The following is a 21,577-nucleotide window of genomic DNA, read 5'->3' as shown; positions in this document are numbered from 1 at the left end:
TAAAAGAATGGGACACGGATGCTGAAAAAAAAATTTTCACGAGCTCCATCATTATTTTACCTATTCCTGCCAATTAAATATATTAATTGTGATATAACTTTGGAATGTGCCATGAGTTCAAATAACGGTTGAACTTAAGATCAGAAAAATAGATCAGAAAAATTTAAAATCGGGAGGCATTCGGTTTACTTCAGTCTCTATACAGCATAAATATTTTCTCAGCAAGAAGTTTTGAAGCTAAACTCTAATTTTCTACATTTCCAAATTTATATGATATTTCATGACCCAGTCAAAATGTTTCGGATACGGGGCTGGATAATGCAGGCAATATAATGATTCACCCGAAAGAAATCATGGTGCACTGTAAATGATGCCCTAATGAAGAGACGATATATTTTACAAAGATGTGCCTTCACGGCTATTTCGAAGAAACGACGATTTATTAAGGAACATATTTACCTGAAATGGCCTCGCGGTAATTTTAAAACGTTGCTTTTCGCATAATTTTAGAGCTCATGGGCAACTCCAAATCCATTTAGAAATCCCCTGTGGTACGATCATCTGCGCCCAGAATCTAGGACACAGCATGGCTATACTGCTTTATCTTTCACCTTTATCTGCTTGTAAAATGACCCTTTGATTTTTTTAACTGAATGACTCTAACTCCCTTACTCTGCAGAGGATCAAACATTTTTTTTGTTTATTTGAGTGCATTCATTCCATACACCGTTCACTTGCTTCTGTAATAGTCTTCATTTAAAACTTCATCAAATGACACTATTGTTAAATCAATTAGTAATAGGGTGGTTTCCTATTATTTTTATTGCCTAAATCGAAAGATTATTAATCCTGGAGTATGCATCTCACACTTTTATATTTTCCAATGACGATATCTATTTTTCGCTATTAAACGAAAAGTGAAAATTTTTAAGTGCGCGAAAATGCGACGGCAAAGTAGAACTGCTGAGAAAAGTCCGCGTGACGTCGTTCTGGTTCCGGCTGCCGCCGTGTGAGGCCACCCTGGTGCGAGGCTATGAGCGCAGCTACGATGCAGGCTGCTAGCAGATAGCTGAGTACCCTGCTAGCAGGTAGCGCTTCGCTTAAATAAGGATTATTAATACTTTATCAAACGAAGGAAACCTTTCGACCATAGGCAGTTTTAATAGGTGATTATTATGAGATGTTAACCTGATCTCTGTGCCTCATGCATGCATTAGTAATCTCAGACAATGTAAAACTCCTATCTACTCGTATAGAAACTAGGTCCCTGTGACGTGACTCTCTTCCAGCCCAATTAAGAGGTATAACAAACATCAATACATTTAAACATAGCACTTATGGGTTTCTGAAAAATGCCTCATTAATTTCAATTTAAATTCCTCTTGTTTGCGTTCATGTATAGCCTAATTATTATTATTAATTTTATTGATACACATGTGAATAAATGGCTAAGTAAATGAGTTTAGAATTGTGTTAAATCCCTGTGTTATCTTAATGTTTTTTTTATCCTTTTGGAAAAAAATTTGTTTGTTTGACACTACTGTCATGATGAATAATCACCTTAGATTTTGTAATTAGTCTGTTATATCAAAGTTTGATTTTTTCTTTCACCGAACATTTTGTTTTTCTGAAATGCTCTCATGCTATTGGCAATCTGCACAGGATGCATTTGTCTGAAATTCTATTTATTTACTTATTTATTTATTTTCTTCTATGAATGTACCAAAGCTGAAAATATAAAAAACTTGTACATTTATTCCTCATGGGCCTCAGTGCTCGCGAAAATAAAGGAAACTATTATTATTACTTCGTGAAGTTAGATATCAAACAAGTTTTTTGGATCGCAAGATAAAATGGCCAATATTCATAATAGAATGGGCATGTCTGATACATATTTACCTGATAGGAGGACTCAGATCAGCACTATTTTAAAATTTTGAATTATTTTTTAGCATTGAACCTTTATTAGACGACATATTTCTCTCTCATTCAAACAAAAACATTTTGAAGTTTATGGCCATTCATGTTAAAAATGCGAGCGCCAAGTTTTTGTTTATTTTTACTTATTGTATAGCCCATAAGATCTGTATTTACACGCTCCTACTCGTAATCACATTTGATTGGGAGTTCACCTGATTACAGGGCTCTAATTATGAGGAGAGGTCTGCAAATTAATTTACGTCCAAGAAAAAAACGTGATACCTGGGGGGAATCAAATCCACCCTTATCTCATCCTTTCAGCTTCACCTGCTAGAAACCATTTCTCTCGATTTTGAACGGAGAATTTGAATTTACCGAACTCACACGATCTACCTACGGATAAATCAGGCACGGATAATTTGAACTCATTCCTTAATGCGTCCTAATTAATGACTACAGCTTATCTCAATTACGGAGTCAAAATGATTGCTTTTTATTAACTTCGATTCCAAATTGATTGGTAAAAAGAAGGGATTAAAACTGCTCTCTATCCAATTCGAATCTCGCAAATGTATTCGCAAATATTCTGAGTAATTTGTTTTTAATTTATACAATTTCAAATTTAACCAGAGGCATAAAGTGAGATAAGCTCTCATTAGCTCAAGTAAGCTAAGTAGCGAAGTAGTGAAGCTCAAGTGAGATAAGTACCTACAACATTTGGGGTTTCCATTTGTTTTTTTACTTATTGGAGACATGTTTTAATAATTCATAAAGTTTTAAAGCTATGGGAAAAATTATTTTATACTGTTGAAAATATTAAAAAATTGGTGAAACAAAAAACGCTAAAAACACAATAATCAATTAGAATTGTACAGCCTCTTCGATTTTCCCAAATAATAAAACCTAAAAACCTCAGAAATACAAACTTACAGGCGAAAAAATACTGAGGCTCGGAATTTGAATGTCAACGCTAGTTGAGGTGTCATTATTTTACATGATATTTATTTACTTACATATTATCAAAAATTAATTAGGCAATCATTTTGAAAATCGAAACATGCGGAGATAGAGTCCGACATTATCAAAGCAATATATTTTTTAGAAAATTCATCTATTTTGCTGATTTCGTATAATAAACAGTCATCTACAGTTTTGATGAACGTGAAATAATTTTTAATTATATTACATATCGAATAAAAGACTTTTTACATATAAATGTGAAATGCATCAGTATTAGCATGAATGAGCATAGCTGGAACTTGTCTCACCTGTGTATAACGTATACCTTTTAACCTTTTCATAAATACGTTAGATGAAACAAGGTATTTGAATTTTCATTTAAAAAAATATAACTTTGGTCTAATTAAGCGCAGTTCCGTGACTTAAAAATTATTTGAACACAAAAACACATTAAATGAAACGCAAAACATTTATTTTATCTCGTATTAAATTAATGAGGGGATTTTTTTAATAGAAACTACTAAGTTATGATTTTATTTACAGTAACATTATCGAAAAGTAAGTATTTCCTGATTTTATAAAGAGCCATGCTATTCAGTTTTTGTATTAAATGCCGTGAGTCAAATATTATTATTACACAATGTTCTTTTAGCATTCCCATTAAGAAGGAAGATGTGCCCTTATTATTACTATTATTTTTGGTCGAGGAAAATCATGTAAGCGAAGGCAACGCTGAGGCAGAATTCTATGAAAGCGGCCTTTTGGGGTTTCCAGTTGAATAGCGTGGGATACGATTTTGACGTTCTCCGGGAAGTCTTCCCAATAATCCTTTTTGTTGAGGTCCAGGGCTCCTCCAGGAAAAATCTCTCGGCCCATACAGCTCACTCTCTATGGCACTTTCCCCTCTTTTTCCGGTCCTTCATTGAGCCCTGTTTTCCTTCTTATTTCATTTTTTCCACGCAGAGAAAGTTCACCCAGTCCCTAATCTCCTTGTCCATCTCCTTTCACTGCTTCCGTTTTACTTTATGTACTCTTTCACATTCTGGACTGATAGTCAACGGCAGAAGCCATGATTTGCGAAGATTACTGAGTTTTTAAATATTTATATTTGTAAAGCAGAGCGATTGGTATAATGGATCTGATTTTATGAATATATATATATTTGTGCATATAAATTCGTTCATTTCGTGAGAAATAAAATGTTTCTCAACGAGTGATTGGAAACTCGCCATTCATTAATGCAAGCATTCGGGATTTTATTAATCAGGATTGCTGAAAAACACACTTATAACGTGTGGTCTAGTCTTTGAATCGGTTCCGTACTCCTGCATTACTTCTTTCTCCCTGTCTTTCCGCATTCAGTCTTGTGGAGCATTTTTTTTATTAACACATTCCTTTATGACGTCAGCTGCTCTAAAATGCACGTATTCATTTTTAAACTAACAGCAATTTTTTTTAATTTTTGTTACTGAATATACCAGCATTAACATATTAATTACTACGGCAAAACGTGTGTCGAATACCTGTTTAAAAAAATGGAATCTCCGAAATCGGTTAAGCAAACTACTTTTTTTCAGATGTCGGGACGGCGCGTCATTATCGAAATGTATTTGAAGAGGTTTTGTCGTCGAAAGGAGGTCCTTCACTCTGGCCCGAGATTGTAATCCTCTGAACGAATGCTGTCGATGGAAGTGAAAGAGACCATTCTATTGTCAATTCAAATGAAGAACACGTGACATTTATCCCCACTTGCCATGAGTTGGTGACGTTATTAGAGGTCCAATTCATATATTCGATCAGAGAGAACGTTTGCCTACATTAGTAGCAACCGAAAAAAATGAAAATTGGTGAATGAGATTATTAAAATAAGACATTGCAATATTTCCACTTAGGTTTATTATTACACAACGCGTTTCGTCGTTACAAACAACATTATCAAGTGTGAAAAAGTCTTAAAGAGTTCTTTCTTACATATATATCTTGGTATACAAGCACCATGATATATATGTTAGGAGAAACTCTCTAAGACTTTTTTTTACACTTGATAATGTTGTTTGTAACGACGAAACGCGTTGTGTATTAATAAAACTAAGTGGAAATATTGCAATGTCTTATTTTAATGATATTAAGAACTTCCATTCTATCGTGCCCAACATCATACAAGATGGTGGATGAGAAATTATGCACTAAAAACTTCATAAGAGGTGAACAATGAAAACGATTTAAAAATGGATGAAATATGAACAATTTACCCTGCAGAAAGGAAGTTGTGTGAGTTATTTTCTGAAAAATGATAGCAAAAGTTCTTTGTTGTTGGTCAATACTCACAATATAATTCCTCTTCATAATATAATTACAATCTATAATTAACACTTATTTATGAATTCAGTTTGGTGTACAAGAGCTTTTTAAGACATTAAATATGTGAAAGGAGCTTGCAATAAAAAATATTAAGGAGTGTAATAAATGATGGATAATTTCTTTGATTAACTTATTTCGTGGTGAACACTCGTTTCTGCCATACATATTTGGTTCCACACCACTAAAATAGGTACATAATATTGTAGAAATACATAATCACGACTAGAATAAAAGTATCCTTAAAATATTCAGGTTTGTCAGTATAAGCGAGGAAGAATCAAATGAGTCTTGTCTAAAAATATATATGATTTATTAACAGATGTTTTGCGAGTACTCAAAATTAGTCTCATTGAAGGAGATCACACCTTTTACTTCTCCCTATCCGGAAAGAGATGATTATTTAAAAAAAAAAATTCGTATGTATCGGGACCAGTAAATTAAGAACATGTTTTAGGATTGGAGGTACAGTTCCTTTGAGAGCTGAGGCCGTAATGGATTGAAATTTTATGCTCTGGTTCACCGAGTTCGGTTATTACAAGATTCTATTTAAAACGTGATACTCATTCAAGAGTGGATTCAACGGATTTATTTGGTCCAGTAGATTACTTTCTGCTCTATGGAAAAAATCGCGTGACTAAAATATCCACCGATGGAAGAGATAGCTAAGGGTAAAGTCATGTAAAATGCAAAGGGAAGACTGTGGGCTGATGGACCCAGTTGAGAAGGTTCCCGGATTATTCACAGACGCCTTTGGAAATATGGAATCTGGAGATAGATGGCAGGAGTGTGTAACAGAAGACAAACGACGTGGTTGGTCGGGTGGGACAGGAGAGGGGACTGATGAACGGAGTTCGAAGGTTGAGAAGGATATGAATCCCTAGCGAAAATAAATCATGGAGGATCAGGCGTCGTGTGAGAAATTTCCAAGTCATACGTTTGAGAGAAGAGGGTCTGGCGTTTGTAATGGAAGAAAAAATTATTCGCATGAAAAAATCACTGTTTAACTACATATTTCTCTCTATTTTTATGTCCTATTATAAGTCTCTTTCATGGAAAATAGTAATTGTTTGAGAAATTAAATATGAGCAATGTTATGCTTAAATCATGGTTAATGTAGCCTTTTACTATTGCACCTGTTATTAATGCCATCATATTTGTTCTTTCAATTGTTGTGCTGGTGTTTACCTTTGTGCTTTCGGAGATAAAATATTTGCTTTATTTTAATTTTTTGATTCCACACAAACTCTTTGATCTCCTTTCAACTCGAGTTGAGAGGCAAGGAGAGAAGCAGAGATTTCACAGCCCTTGATTCTACATTCTCGTCAAATAAACTAATTTCAGCGGTCCAAAACTCATTATTAACAATATCCTATTGAAACTCATTAACATCAATTCAAGTTTTTTTTTAATATACTTAGAATTCTCTCTAAAGGTATCCAGGAGGAACAGAGTTCACAATTTTCAAACATAGGTTGCTAGTTATTATGTGTGGGAGATGGTATTATTTTTGCATCAAAAAAGGAGAAGTAACCCTTGAATTTCGCCTTTATATGGTGATGAAATTTCGTTCCTCGGAATACGTTTTTTCCTTAGTAACATAGTATTGTTATAACATTTAACCATTCTCGTGGCAAATAAGTTGGTACCAGTATCCGTCAAATTATACAGGTTTTCAATTCTCACAAAACGGTACTGAGCTGCTATTCAAATTTTGACCAGCATTATTTTAATAGTAAATTTAAAATATACAAAAAATATATGTAACAAAATCAATACTCCGAAAATGGAGCTGAAGCTACAATTATTGCCAATTTTTTTCATTGCAAGGATTTTTTTGTTGCTATTTGTCTTTTCCTTTAAATCCGTTCTTTGTGTACAATCGGTTAATAAGTGTTTATTTTAGACTTAAAAAAATTAAACTCATTGCATTTCTGCATAGATAATGCACAGAATTTTACATAGTAAATGGTCTTTTACTGTGGTTCTTTGTCGCAATGAGTGTTGTGAGATGATTTCGTTGCCATGCAATTAGCGGGAAACGAGATGTGAACGGCGAGGCAACTTTGAGAACCACGCACTTTGCCGCTTTTCCACGGAATGCCCCTGTACACCGCTTTCAAGCTCGTCATTCGTATGAGATGGCCGCTATATTACTCGAGGTACTAAATGGTTCGCGTCGCTTGTCGTCGTTGGAATTTTCTCTTTGACTCATGAAAATAGATGTTTAGAATTACATTATTTTTTTCCAAGTTCATGGAATTCTTCATTCAAGCCAGCGTTGCGAGCTAAAATAGAGCCTTTGACCATACGTGCAATGGGTGTACTAAAATAAAATTCATGTAATCACTTCACCTCATGGAAATTAGAATAAATCATCTTCATCTATTCTTGGCACTTTCTTTCATCTATTTACCTCATGTTGGTGATTGAATGAGTGAATTAATATCCTCTCTCTGAATTGGTTTGCTCCAGACAATATTGGTTATGTAAACTCATGCCATATATGTACATGATCTCCCTTTGTAATAAATTAAGGTAATTTTATAAAGACTGCTACGCTGTGGGTTACTTTTTGTACTCGAATCAACCACTCTTAATCTCCTCACTTAGCAAAATATTTTTCATGCTAATTACTTGTGTGGGGTGGATATTGAGGTCATGGACATACGTACTTACGCAGATTATCCAATTAGCAAACAAAATTTTACCAACATTTCCTTATTTATTACAAGTATTTATGCCCTTTAGACCTTCCACGCAGAAGTGTTGACAATTTTTCTTGTGAGATAAGGCTCGTTCTCGAAATCTTAAAATTCAAACGATGACCAACGTATTTACTTAGCGCAGGCATTGGATCCTAACCCATTTCAACCTCTACGAAAATTATAACCCATAAATTTTGATGGAAGACGTCAGCATATTATTGGGTATACGTTTTTTTCAACGGAATAGACCCGTTATGGAGCTCCAGCAATTTCAAAACACTCCTTAATTCAAAGGCTGTGATCGACGTGTTTGTGAGATAAACCATAGCAATCTAATCTCAATTGTTAATAGAGCTAAATTTTGTGGGCTATAATCCTACCCGGCTTGTTTCTGTGATTTCTGTGAATATTTTTGAAAGATAAAAACTTTCCTCACTCAAATGACGTTTGTTAGAGTGTTCCTTGCAGTGGAATGGATCAAAGGAGTTATTACATTTACCTAATTCCCAGAAAGCCGCCTAAAAGGCGTGTGGCAGGGGGTGTTAGGACACCAGCCGTCTACGCATAAAAAATGAAGTGCTCTACGAAGTTGGGACTACCATTTATTAAAGTCCTTTATGGTTCGGGGGGAAAACGAATTCCCATATCTATCCGTTCGGCAAAATATATCTCTTAATTTATCGCTTCTTTCGTACCTGGAAATATAGTGTGGCTTTAATATTATGTTCTCCGTGTCGTTCTTAAAGACATCCTTTCTCAATTGTTCAAGCAATCTAAGCCTAGCGCTCAGCCTCCCAGTCTCCAGCGGCTCCCAGCCTAATTCACTTAACACCTGCGTTGCGCTGTCTGTACGCCCGTAGCAGTTTTTGACGAAACGCGCAGCCTTCCTTTGTATTTTATTCAGTCCGCGGATTAATTGTTTCTGTACCGGATCCCATGCGCTCACTGCATATTCAAGGTACATAGGTCACAATGCCGCCTCAGATCTGTCATTTCTTCGTCTCCCTAGTTTCTGTCTCGAGGAGAAGAGGCCAGCAGCGTAGGCCCTACATCCGCAATGTCACCTTCAATGGCTTGTGGCCTCAAGAAGCGAGCTCGGCGCACAGCTCGCGAATGAAAGGGTCGTCCCGACGACTATCCTGGTCCCAAAAAGGGACGCGACGTTGAGAAGTGTTTGGTGCCTATAGAGGAGAGGGTTTGCTCTCAAGGGCCGGCTGGATATGACACCACCGCCCCTTGCATCTGAAGAGTGAAGGATGAGAGTACCTGTCCATTGCGCAATGCCTCTGGAGGACTAAAAAAAAAGAAATTTTCCCGCCCGTAGCGGTGTCTTCAACAAGGACGCGCTTAAAAAGCAAGAGAAGGAGAAGCGGTGCCATGCGAAACGAACCCTTTGAGCGTCACTTGGGCGAACCAAGTTTCATGTGTCTTTAATCCTCCCCCTCTCTTCGGCTTCAAATGTCTTAGCGTCCCAAACCCTCCGTTTTCCTCCATTTGAATACCTTTCATACCTCCGTTCCTTTCATATCCATAGTTATTTTAACCCTCAACCAGTGACGTGCGGTCTGAGAGACCGCTGCGATTTCAAATTTATGAATATTTTCAAAATTGCTATTTCAAAATATCTATAATCCTCGAGAGCGTCTTAATTTTCTATATTAAGGACACAGTACTCTTAAAATTCAACGTTCTTATTATTTATTTCTTAAAATTAGAAAATGAATTTTAGTGGCGGTCTGTGAGACCTCACATCACAAAATTGGAAAAACTAATAAACGTAATGCAGGTGGAAATAACTCAAAGAGGTGTTAAAAACAATTGCTAGTGATTTTTCAAGAATAATAATAATTAATAATTTGTAAGGGAGCATTTTTATTTGCATATCGTGGATAATTAAGTACATAATTTAAAAAAGTACGATAATGATAAGTGTTTTTGATATCAGTTTTTTTATCCTGTCTCAAATAATAATTTTTACTGAAAAAGTTGGTTCGTATTGGGAATGCATAATATTAAATATAAGTTTTATAATAGTTGAGAAGTCAAAGAAACTGTAAACTAAACAATAAAAATGACTTTTCAACGTTTTACGAATTTTTGTTTTATTGCGGTTTCCCAGACCGCACGTCACTGGTAGTGTAACAAGAATCGCACGTCACTGGTTAAGGGTTAAGAAAGTTCTTCAATCCCACACCACTGTAAGCTGTTCGATGCAATGGTGAAGTAATAGTTCAAAAATATTTATTTTTATGGCATATTTAATTTTATTCAATTTATTTGGTGCTTCAGCAGTCAAGGCACTACGAGTCTAGTAAAGATGTTGATCAAAAGGATTTAAGCTAGTCTGTATTCATGACAAAAATTAAGTAAATATCTATAACTTTTATAAAACACCTACAAAATTCTAATATGTTTCAGCAGTTTTAATCTGTTTTATACAGTGAATTCGTACGATTTAATAACTATTCATATATTTTCACTTGCGCTAGAAACAATATTTTGCTACGTAAGTCAATCATGTAAAAAGGTTCCTTATGCTGTTATGAGGCATATAAGTTCCTTTATCTCTTGAGAGAACGAATCTAAAAATGCACAACGTTTTTTGTCTCTTTCGACGTTACCATAGAAATAGAGCAGTAATGGAGTTCCGATGCCATTAGAAGCGCTGGGAAATAAATGAAAAACATATTAGCCCACCAAGTCTAAAAAAAGTGCCATAAAATACGTATTTTCTTGCCGTTCATTTTTCGTCAGTAAGATTATTCAATACTGTTCAACAAATCTTGAGCTAAGGGAAGAGGTAAAATGACTACGTACCCTTTTCACAATCGGTGGTATTCTTTGAAAACCTTTCCTAGAATGAAACAAAGGTGAGCGTTTTTTTAAGGATTACTTTTATCTTGATTTGAGTTCTTCGCTTTAAATGACCCAGATTCTTTCCCGGTGGGGTATTCTTGCCTCTTTCCCCTTGGTTTAAGCGTGTCATTGTTGGACTTCCTAAGCAGAATCCCCTGGAAGCGACTCAGACTTTTTCAAATTAATTGCAAAAAGTCCTTCCTTTCACCCTTATCTCTCATGACTTTCTCAGTTTCCATACGAAAATAAATTCTTTTAAATATAACCCTCCTGCTGATGTTAAATGTTAAATTTATTCTTTATTCGCAATCTGAAATGCATTTTTCAATTTTTGAAACGATTATTCAACTCCAGGATGACGTCCTAGATTCTTCAACTTATTGCGCTCTATAGCTTATCTCGAGTATTCACGATCACATCTACGATTTCCTTGCAGAAATTATTGGCTTAAAATTTAAAACTGCTTGGCCGTTTGAAAGTCCAAATTTTACGCTGAGGGCCTCACACATTGTGTTCATACAGGTCACTGGTTACATGAATGTAGTTTTCATTATGTTTCAGTCCAGTACAGGCAAATAACTGGCGTCACCCCTTCATTAACACACTGAAAAATAGAAATTAGTTTTTAACCATAATCTCTCTTCTTCATCTCACTCAGCAGCGTGGAGCTCGGTAATTTTATTTTTATCGTTAGTTCAAATCGGAATAATGTGATCATTTATTGTAATGAAAATTTATTATTATATTTGTCTGGGTAGCAATCAACTTACCTCAATATTTATATTTTGTTTAAATTATTTTTGATTGAGTGGTTTTTAATCGTACTTGCCAAATATGCCACTTATAAACACACTTTGTATTTTTTACCTAACCCAATGTGGGTAAAAGAGGTTTCTTCGTAGTATTATTAATGTCTTTCATTAGATTTTATGCATTTGACCATTATGATGCCTTCGTTATTTCTTCACATACTTGCCAGTTTTTTTATTATTCATTTATCACTAACTGGACGACTGTGATCGGCGAACATCAACTCAATGATTTTCATTTTTTCTCTTTCTCTTTTAAAACATTTACTCCAATGTGTAGTCTTTACCTTTTATATTCATTGCTTTTATTCAATATGAGCGGATTTATTAGGAAAAAAATATCTGGATCATTACACATGAGTGAATATGAGTCGTAAAATAGGATCCTTTCCCCTGTTTCCTTTTGGGCTTATCGGGCTTTTGTAGAGTTTTCTTCTCTTATAGCCATCTATTTCACTTTATCTGTGAGATCATCATCCTTTATATTTTCTTCCAAATCCTTCAAATAATGGTTCCTTTGAGGATGATTGATAGTCCACTGTCTTTAGTACTGAATATGTTCCAACGACATGTATCCTAAAGAGTAGAACAAATAGATCACGTTTCTCTTAATGTTTTATAGATATCTTACAGTTCCGCGAGAGAATGTACCAGATTTATTCTTATAGAGGTTAGAAATGTTCATATTCTGTGTAAGTAGTGATAGTCCAAGAGAAAGGAAAGACTTAGTCTTACAGCTGTGATATTGTGACACATCCGTGTACGACCTGTATAGATTTTGAAAACCGACGTCTACATTAAGTGGCGCAGCCAGGAATTTCGTTCAAGTGGGGGTCCAAAACCAGGGGGGGAAATTTTTGAAAAACAGGGTACTAAGAAATGGGTTTTAAACTAATTTTAATACTATTCATAATCGAAAAAACTTCATTTGTTATAGAAATATTTTTAAAGTCATGATTTTTCAATATCTTGTTTTCTTTTATGAGGAAAAATGATGGTATTTTTATATTTCGAGGGGGTCCGGACCCCCCGGGCTGAACATTGTATTTAACAACTGAAAATTAATTTTATTCTTGGCTCCTCAAATATATGTACATGGTGAAACAAAACCCAGCTCTGTTCCAAAAAATTTTTATTATTAGATGTCAACTAGTTTTGACGACTATACCGTCATTATCTAACTAACTAGGTACCGTCTAACCTAAGTTAGTCTTGATAATGACGGTATAAACGTCGAAACTAGTTGACAGCTAATAATAAAAAGTTTGTGGAAGAGTACTGGGTTTTGTTTCACCATGAACATTTTATCGTTCCATCAAGTAACGCCCAAATCAGTTGATTTTATTCGAAAATTTATGTAATTATACCGTTGCACGAGAATGATAAAATATGTGTGAAAATCGTTCGTTGCGGAGTTTAATTTTAATATTTACTCGTTACTATAATCCATTATATTTTCCTATTTTGTGTGAAATGTAAATGGCTTGTTGCGATTTAAATTTATAATTATCACTTCATTTTTGGGATTCCCTATGAATGAAATAATAAATTTAACCAATTAAAAGTACATGTTTTACCCGATGTTACAGATCGAGAGAAAAATAAGCAAAATAATTGATCCTTAAGCCCCCTAAAAATTTAATAATAAATTGACAAAATAACAAGTTTATAATTTAAGCAAAATTTTACATCGCGAAGGCCAACGCTCAATGAAGAACTTCGTAGACTCGAGAGCTCTTTAGTTTTTGCTTAGCTTACTAAGGCATTATTTCACGGCAGTTACATCGGAAACGGCAAACGAAGTTTCATTTTTCTACGGATAGTATCGCAGTGAATGGGAGAGGCCTTGTCTCAGCGCTTTTCTTATCTTGGATTGCAAACGGAGGATCACCCTTGAGTGAATTATCCTTGGCGTTCCAACTGCCAAGGGGTCCTTTCCCTCAAGGCCTCCCTCTCCAATCTACGATACTTGATTCCGGGCTGAGATGGGAGGTGCGCAATGAGAATAGGACGAAACGAGTGGGCGATGGGGTCAGTCAGTTCGGCGGGAGAGGGCGCAGTTTGCGAGAAAAGGAAATCGGGGGATTTTCCGGTCGAGGGACGCCGGAAGCAAACAGCGGAGAGACGTAGAGGACGATGTGTGACGCAGGCGACGCCCGTGGCGGAGGAGAGAACCTATCTCCGGAGCAACACGCTTCGGGTTGTCATACCGAGGGTACCTACGGTGCCTCGTTTTTGCCTCTTTTATTTAGGAGCGAATCGTAATACCCGGCAAAAATTGCGTACCCGGGTTGGTATTACAGATAAGACTTTTTTTCAAAATCGGTTAATTTCGTCTGTTCGCCATTTTGTCTTAAAATTTGGAAACTTTTAACGAAAAACGTTAACAATTTAAATAATTTTAATATGATTTTAGCAAGCACTCGTTTTTTCCAGTGGGGCATAACATTGGTATATTCTAGTATTTAATATTATTCTTCTGGTATTTAATACTACATGTATAATGGTTGCCACAAAATGAAGTTTCATTGAATTCTTACATGTCTAACGCATAAATACGCACTAAGATTTCTGCTATGTAAGTGACGGCTACATAACACTTCGTAACTAAACTCCGCGAAAAAATTCACGATCGCTTGAAAGACAAGGCTCGTCCGCACCCAGTCATAAAACTCTCTTTGCTGGTTATATCCCTTTCCTCGATTGGTACATACTCCTTTCCGACCTCGCCGAAGAGAGGCCTATGGTCCCAACTCAGCGGGTTTCTTGTCCATAGTATAGTGGTGGCGCGCCGTGCTTCAGCGGCATTGCCAATAGGGTAGTTTCCTTCATCAAAGAAAACGAAAGACATTGATTGCGATTCCTTACCCACCATTAGTGTATTCATAATATGCTAATTATTTGGTTTTAGAAATACCGCTTTAGACGAATGGCAATGGTCAATATTAACCTCATTTGAAAAAGGCCAGATTGGCGACCATGCAATTGTACTCCACGTGACGTCACAGGGACCTAGTATCTATACGAGTAGATAGCAGTTTTATATCGTCTGAGATTACCAATGCATGCATGAGGCACAGAGCTCAGGGAAACGTGTCTTCATAATCACCTATTAAAACTGCCTATGGTCGGAAAGTTTCCTTCGTTTGATAGGGTAATAATAATCCTTATGTTAGCAAAGTGCTACCTCCTATCAGGGTACTCTGCTACCTGCTAGCAACCTGCATCGTATCAGCGCTCAAAGCCTCGCCCCAATGTCATCTCACACGGCGGCAGCTGGAACCAGAAATACGCCACACGGACTTTTCCCGGCATTCCTACATAGCCGTCCCGTTTTCGCGCGCTTGAAAATTTTCATTTTTCGTTTAATCGCGAAAAATAAGTATTGTCATTCAAAAATGTAAGAGCGTGAAATACATACTCCAGGAGTAATAATCTTTCGATTTAGGCTATAAAAAATAATAGGAACCCAATCTATTCGGGACTTCTTGCTACTCGGTGGCATGATTTTTGTGTCCGTTACTGTATTTTCATCGTCACTTTTTCATATGATTTAAATGTGAAAATATTGTCAGCATAAATAATGCTAGGCTAACAAAGTCTTTGCATGGAATATAGGTAAAGTAGAAAATATTAGGAGGTAGAGGAATTAAATACATGACCACAGGCCTGATTCTGGTTCTTTCTGGCTAAAGCCAGGGCGATTTATCGAAAGGATTGGCGAACGGTGTATGCATTCGTATTGTCATTTTCATTCGCTAGATCTTTCGCCGGAAATGCTTCGCTTCGCCCCTCTGGCAGCGAAAAAGTTATTCTCGTTCAGTCTGGCGGTCAAATAGCGAACGTAAACATTTCCCAAGAGGGAATTTTGTAACCGACAACAAAGAAATCGCTCTAGCGGCTTAGCGACAGAATTGACGAAAGACAGGCTCGTGATTTTACTACCGCTTTATATCATTATTATTTTGCACTTTTGATCTCAATGAGTTCAAGATGATTAAGATGTTTGGCATAAAACCTGTGTGTTGTTTACTCGTCATTTCGTCCTACTTAATTAAATAAATGGGATAAAAAGTGAGTTTGCATTTCAATGAACCGCGAAGCTTTTGTTTGATAAGCATATTGTGCAATCGTGGGAGTTCTGAGCATGTAAATGTGTTGGATTAATTGATTAATCATGTTGTTTAGTTTCGTATGCTCGTGAACGTTTCAGCGGATAAAATTAGAAAGAGATTGACGGGACTTTAGCCATATAAAAGCGTTTTGTTTGGTACTTGACGTAGTGTACTTGCATAGCGTAGGTTTCTGTTAATCATAATGTCGTAAGGTCGATTCCTCCCATGGCAACATTTTTTTTCTCACCACCACAAGAAAAAGGTTGGCATACTATGTTTTTCGTCTTCACTAGCAAGTCTCTTGAAGTTATCATGGTATTTTATATTTACAGGAAAAATTTTGTTCCGTTTAATGGGAGTGACTTTTGGACCTAACTTCTAATTCTCAAATTCTACAAAAAAAAAGATGAAAAACAAAGAGAACGGTTTATGTTCAACTATGGAAAACGGCTAAAGAAATAGCAATATTGTACAACAATGCTTAATGTAGTAATTTGATGGTCTCACGCAATAAGCAAAACACGGCATAATATATTTTAGAAATATGATTTGAACTTACCAAAGTGCCTCGCGCTGTTCCATTGTTTCAGAGGGCGAGGTAGTGTGTTGAATGCTGAAACTATCTTATGCCCATTGAGTTATGGGTAATCCATCGTTGCTTACGTCAGAACCTTTCACCAAGAGAACGAAGTTACTCTAACTGAAGCGATAGGCGGGGCGAAAATAACGAGAATAATCGCGGAGAAAATTTTCGCTTCGCTTAGAGTATTCTTGGCGAAGGGAAGACCCGGGCGAAAGGAGAAGAATCAAAGCACATGTGGTAAAAATTAGAAATACTGAATCCAGGACTGTATCAAAATAACGAAAGCATAGTTATTTCACAATTACGAATTAGGACAACCAATTTATTCGCCTTTTTTTTGCTGCCTGACTCTATTTTCACCATGCGTACTTTTCCATGCTCTCCTTTTGCTGTTTCATGGCGTCTGCGGAAAAGCTTCTCTTACTCTTGATGCGGTTTTCGCGTACCCTTTTAAATGGAGCATAAAAATCACACGAAGAAGATCTAAAAGACCGTCAGAATATTATCAGGTGTATAGTTTTACAGGATAACATAAAATAGTCACAGGGAAAATGTGAATACTGCTGTAAGCTCCACACTTCCTAATAATAAATAGAGCTCCAGGTACTCCAGAACTTTTTGAACTAATCTAGGAAGAATGAGGTAGAATGCATTCGCATAAACGCAATTTATTATGGCATTTCTCATTTCCTAAAGTGGTTAGAGTTTGGCTGGCCACACAATTAGGGGATTTTTTTGTATTTTAATGAAATGAGGAAATATTTTCTTCTCTGAAAAAGATGGCATAAATTATATATATCTTAACTTATAAAATTGGAGGAGATGGCTACTCTCTTCTTCTGTCAACAGTCTGACATTTTGGTCAAAGAATGGGATAATTTCCTGTAAATGCATTGCATTCATTTCAAACAATAACAATGCAGCCAAATCACAGGTCACTATGTACTATGCATCCGTTTTCAAAATAGTTTTTAATATGTTTAATTTAGGCATACTCGTCTCTGCTCCTATACTTTCATCTATTTATAGGAAACACGTAGAAAAGAAGAGAAAAGTTAAGCGATTTCCAAGTTAAAAATGTCTCTTGATCCAGGGTCAAGCGACAGTTCCCATGTTCAAAATGGGTGTCGGTTCACTCCAAACCTATAGGAAGGGGGAAGAAATGTGTGGCTTTTCCTTATCTGCCTATGTAAATGGACATAGAGATGGCAAAGGAAAGGCTTTGATGTGGAAAGAAATGTATTGCACATTAAAGTGAGTGGGTGTGAGAGTAGAATGTGGAGGAAGAAAGGGTGTTTTATTGTTATGAAAAAATCAGAGAAAGTGTAAAAAGTTTCATAGCTTTCTTTACGTGTCTATTGAAGCCATGAGTTCTGTGATGCATGTGTCATGCGTCTCGTTTGGGTCTTTTCCACTCGCTTTCCTTTTGATTCAGGATCGAATGAAGTACAAAAAAGTCCAAGTGTTCGCGTGGAATATCCTTTGACTCTCCACGCGCATAAATCAGAGCCCCTTTGCCTTCTGAGCACTCGCGCACAAAGCCATTGAATGAAACGGCGAACCGGTCGGATTCATGTGTTTTCACATGGACCATACGGAAGGGATAAGGGAGATAACTTAGTTGCTCTGCGGCAGTTTTTTATTCTTTCTTTATCAATTAATTTAGTGGCATCGTTTTGTTTTTGAGAGGAAGTGTGACAAGTATTTTCCTCGGAGTTGCAAGAAATAAAGTAAGCGCAACGTGCGATTCGTTCAGAGTTTTAAATTTTTGAAGTGACGAACAAAAGCATGGCTTTAAATGAGGTGGCTCGGCTACCCTTTTTGCATAGATGAAATATGCCTTTTGAGTGAGTGCTAATTGGGCAAATTTCCCTCTGATCTTTCGCGTGTGCATGTCTCTCTCACTTCCTTTGTGGCAGCCAGAGAGAGGGAGAGAGAGGTTTAAGAGACGCTCAAGTCTGTCTCTTCACTTCTCGTGGAACGTGCAGGTACGCATTTAGCGCCCTCTATTGCTTCATTCATGGAAAATAATTTGTATAAAAACTGCAAACGAAACAAAAGCGAAAGATATTTTATTTAAAGGTTATTCAGCGATGAATGGATGTTATTATTCAGTAAATTGCTTCCTTTTTTAAACCACTTGAACCAAGTTGAAATATATATAAAAATATCTATGCTATTCATATTTAATTTATATGAGAAAAAATTAAATGAATCAGGTCTATTCGTGTTCGAACCACTGTAAGAATGAAATGCCTCTCGTTTTCTTTGCCTTAGCTTTCAGAAAGGCGCTTTTAAGCGAACAAAAGGAAAATGATTGTACACAGTGCATACTTGGAGGCTAAAATAAATAAACGTGAAGAATAGTATTTTAATTCATATTTTTAAAGTTTGCGGAATGAACTGATAAAGTCAGAGAAATTCGATGTTAGAGCCGAATATTCATTTTGCGGAATTTAGGGAAGATTTTACCGTAGAATTTAAACGAACAACATGGAAATGTCTTTAAAAACTTTTAGGCATTTAGTTTAATGGTAATGACATATTCTGTGGGAAAAATCAATTTCAATAAAAATACAACGCTAGATTTCCATGAAAAAATGGAGAACAATCTAGCTTAGCTGCATGCAGCTCATGAAGATTTTTAATGAATTCTTCATTATGAAATAGGTAACGGAAAAATCACTTAACACTTAAAGAAGTCAAAATGTGCAAATAATGTTCCTTTTTGTTGCGATGCTAACAATAGAATATTATTTTATGGATACTGAACTATCCGATACCCATTATTAAAACTGTTCATGATTTCATCGGTTCGTTTGTTTAATCTTTTATCAGTTTCGTGAATAATTTATGTAAGAAGTGTGCCAGTGAAGAAGTGTGAAGTTGGAGGCCGTAATCAGAAAGTGGTTGTAGAAAACTTCTGTTACTTTTCTGCGGATGATTATTCATGATTAGGTTATTAATAAACATAATAAACTGTGTTGCTCATAATCGGATTTGACTAATGTAGCTTTTAAAGCCTTCTGCCGTCATTGTATTTTTACTGATAATCTCTCTGCATATTTTCTAGACAACCGCAATGAGCGTCAGTGCAAGACTTCTCAGTCCGTCATAGGACACTTAGAAAGGCGCTCGTACGATGTTGAAGGCGTTGCTAATTACTGAATCTTAGATCTCATGTAATTAACTGATCTTATATGCATTTTTTGCACTAAAATTTTAGAGAAGCATTCCAAGCGAAATAGTCTGCAGCAAAATCTTAAATAAAACTATTTATTCCGAGTGTGCAAATAACACTTATGATGTAATTAGGGTAAATGGAGAAAAATCTGAAAGGCGAAGTTCAAGTAACGGCTTGTAATGGAAGAATTATCTGATAGAGAAGATTATTGCAGTGGCATCAAGAGTTAGGGATTTACAAAATTCATGCTATTAGAGAGGTTATATGAGATAGAAGGAAGCGAAGAGAATTAATATGTTTGAGTAAGTTAGTCAGCACACATTCCTTGATAAATAATGTGAGGAATTTAGTCATGCAATCAATGTAGGTAGAATACAAATGGTGGGATAATTCTTCTTATGAATACACTTCTGAAAACACTGGACCAGAGCAATAATCATTCTACAGGGACAGCTTACTCATTCATTGTCCTTTGAATTTCAACAGCTACCTCTCGATACTAAAGAAATAAAATGCAGTTTACAGTATACCGGGACTAGCCACGGTGATAACTTACACGGGAGTCACCCACAATTCAGTCGTGCGAAAGATCCACTGATAAGAAATGAGGCGTCATTATTACCTGTGGATAAAAAATATCGACATGAAAGAATGGCGCCTCGGTAGCTTAACTGGCTAAAGCACTCCACCGGAAATCGGGGGATCCGGGTTCGAATCCCGGTCAAGGCAGATGATTTTTTTCTCTGTGGATCTTTCGCAAAATAAAATGTAGTTTTAACACTGCAGTTTATTCAGTTTTTCCGCCGACTCTGCAAAAAGCGATTGAGAATAATATTGTAGCTTATCTTCAATTTTGGCTGAGCATGGAACGCGGTTCTTCTTTGTCCCTGATTTCACGGTCCCTGGAGCGGAAATCATGCTCTCCTATGGATTTCGCACCCTTCGAGGGAAATATATTGCGGTTTTCGCATCGTTACACCGCGGGTTCATTTACATTTAAATTGCAGGTGAAGCGAAGGGGTTCTCCTTCTCCCTTGTTTTTTGGAGACACCTCCCACTACGCCCTCAATTGTATCCTCTCTCAAGGCATAACATTGCGCGTCTTCATCTTTCCCGTCTGCAACGCCCTCCCACCGCGGCGCCACCTTCGCCTTCATCTCCGTCGTTCCCTTTCAAGTGTTTCGGGGTCTACCCCAAAAGCAAGGACATCCACAAGTGAAAGTCCTTCCCTCTCTGGCCTGGGTCTTCCTCTCTTGTTGTTCCTCTTATTTAGAGCAGAACCGTCTGCGGGAAAGACCAAGGATGAATCCTTTCACGGAAGGCTCAACGAATATCCTCAAGGGGTGTCTCCTCTTCGAAAGTACATATTTTTTGCTCCACTCCAAGACGCTTCGTCCAGACCACAATCCCCCTGTGGGCGGGCGAAAGATTTGACATCGATACGAGTGGGAGGCGCAAGGGATTGCGATGACGTGTATCGTGACTAAGATGTAGGTACTAGTGATATCGATGAGTAAAGGGACCCCTTAAAGCCAGTAGTTTTACTTACAATGAAATTTCCTTGGCATGCAAGCTGATAATATTATAAACAATATTCTCGGAATCGGACTCGCATTGAATGTCGCGCCGAAGGCGCGTTTACGCCGTACCGGTAAACCATGTTTACCACAACCAGCCAGCTTACATAACAATTTACCTTTGCGCATTTCTTTGTGTTGCTTTGGGTAGTGTGGTGTTTGTGTTAGCAGAAACTTACATACGAAACAGTTTTTGAATATTTAGAAAATGTCCACAGAAAACAACCTAAATTTTTTCCATTGAAAATATATATAGATATATTTCTAAAAATTATTTTGATAATATTTTATTATTTTTTTAGTATTAATTTTTTTCAATTTATTATTATTTATTTTTGCATTGTTTTGTTTTCCCTTTTTTCGTTATTTTTTTATTATTTTTTTCAGAATATTTTTTCCATTAAACAATATTGATGGACACAATTACATTTGAATTATAATAAAGAAATGAACAACTAATTCTTGAAGAAGGAAAGACCAAAGACAGACTCATAGAAGAGTAATTTG

At 36.4% G+C, this 21,577-nt stretch overlaps 1 protein-coding gene across 1 annotated transcript in view; it reads right to left on the bottom strand.

The window, feature by feature from the left end:
• LOC124161853 (gastrin/cholecystokinin type B receptor-like) overlaps positions 1-21,577 on the bottom strand; it is a 531,853-nt gene that overhangs the window by 447,756 nt on the left and 62,520 nt on the right. The gene's annotated exons all lie outside the window — the stretch shown is intronic.

Source organism: Ischnura elegans, chromosome 7, assembly GCF_921293095.1.
Source record: "Ischnura elegans chromosome 7, ioIscEleg1.1, whole genome shotgun sequence".
Lineage (NCBI taxonomy): Eukaryota > Metazoa > Arthropoda > Insecta > Odonata > Coenagrionidae > Ischnura > Ischnura elegans.
This window is presented reverse-complemented; position numbering and strand designations above follow the sequence as displayed.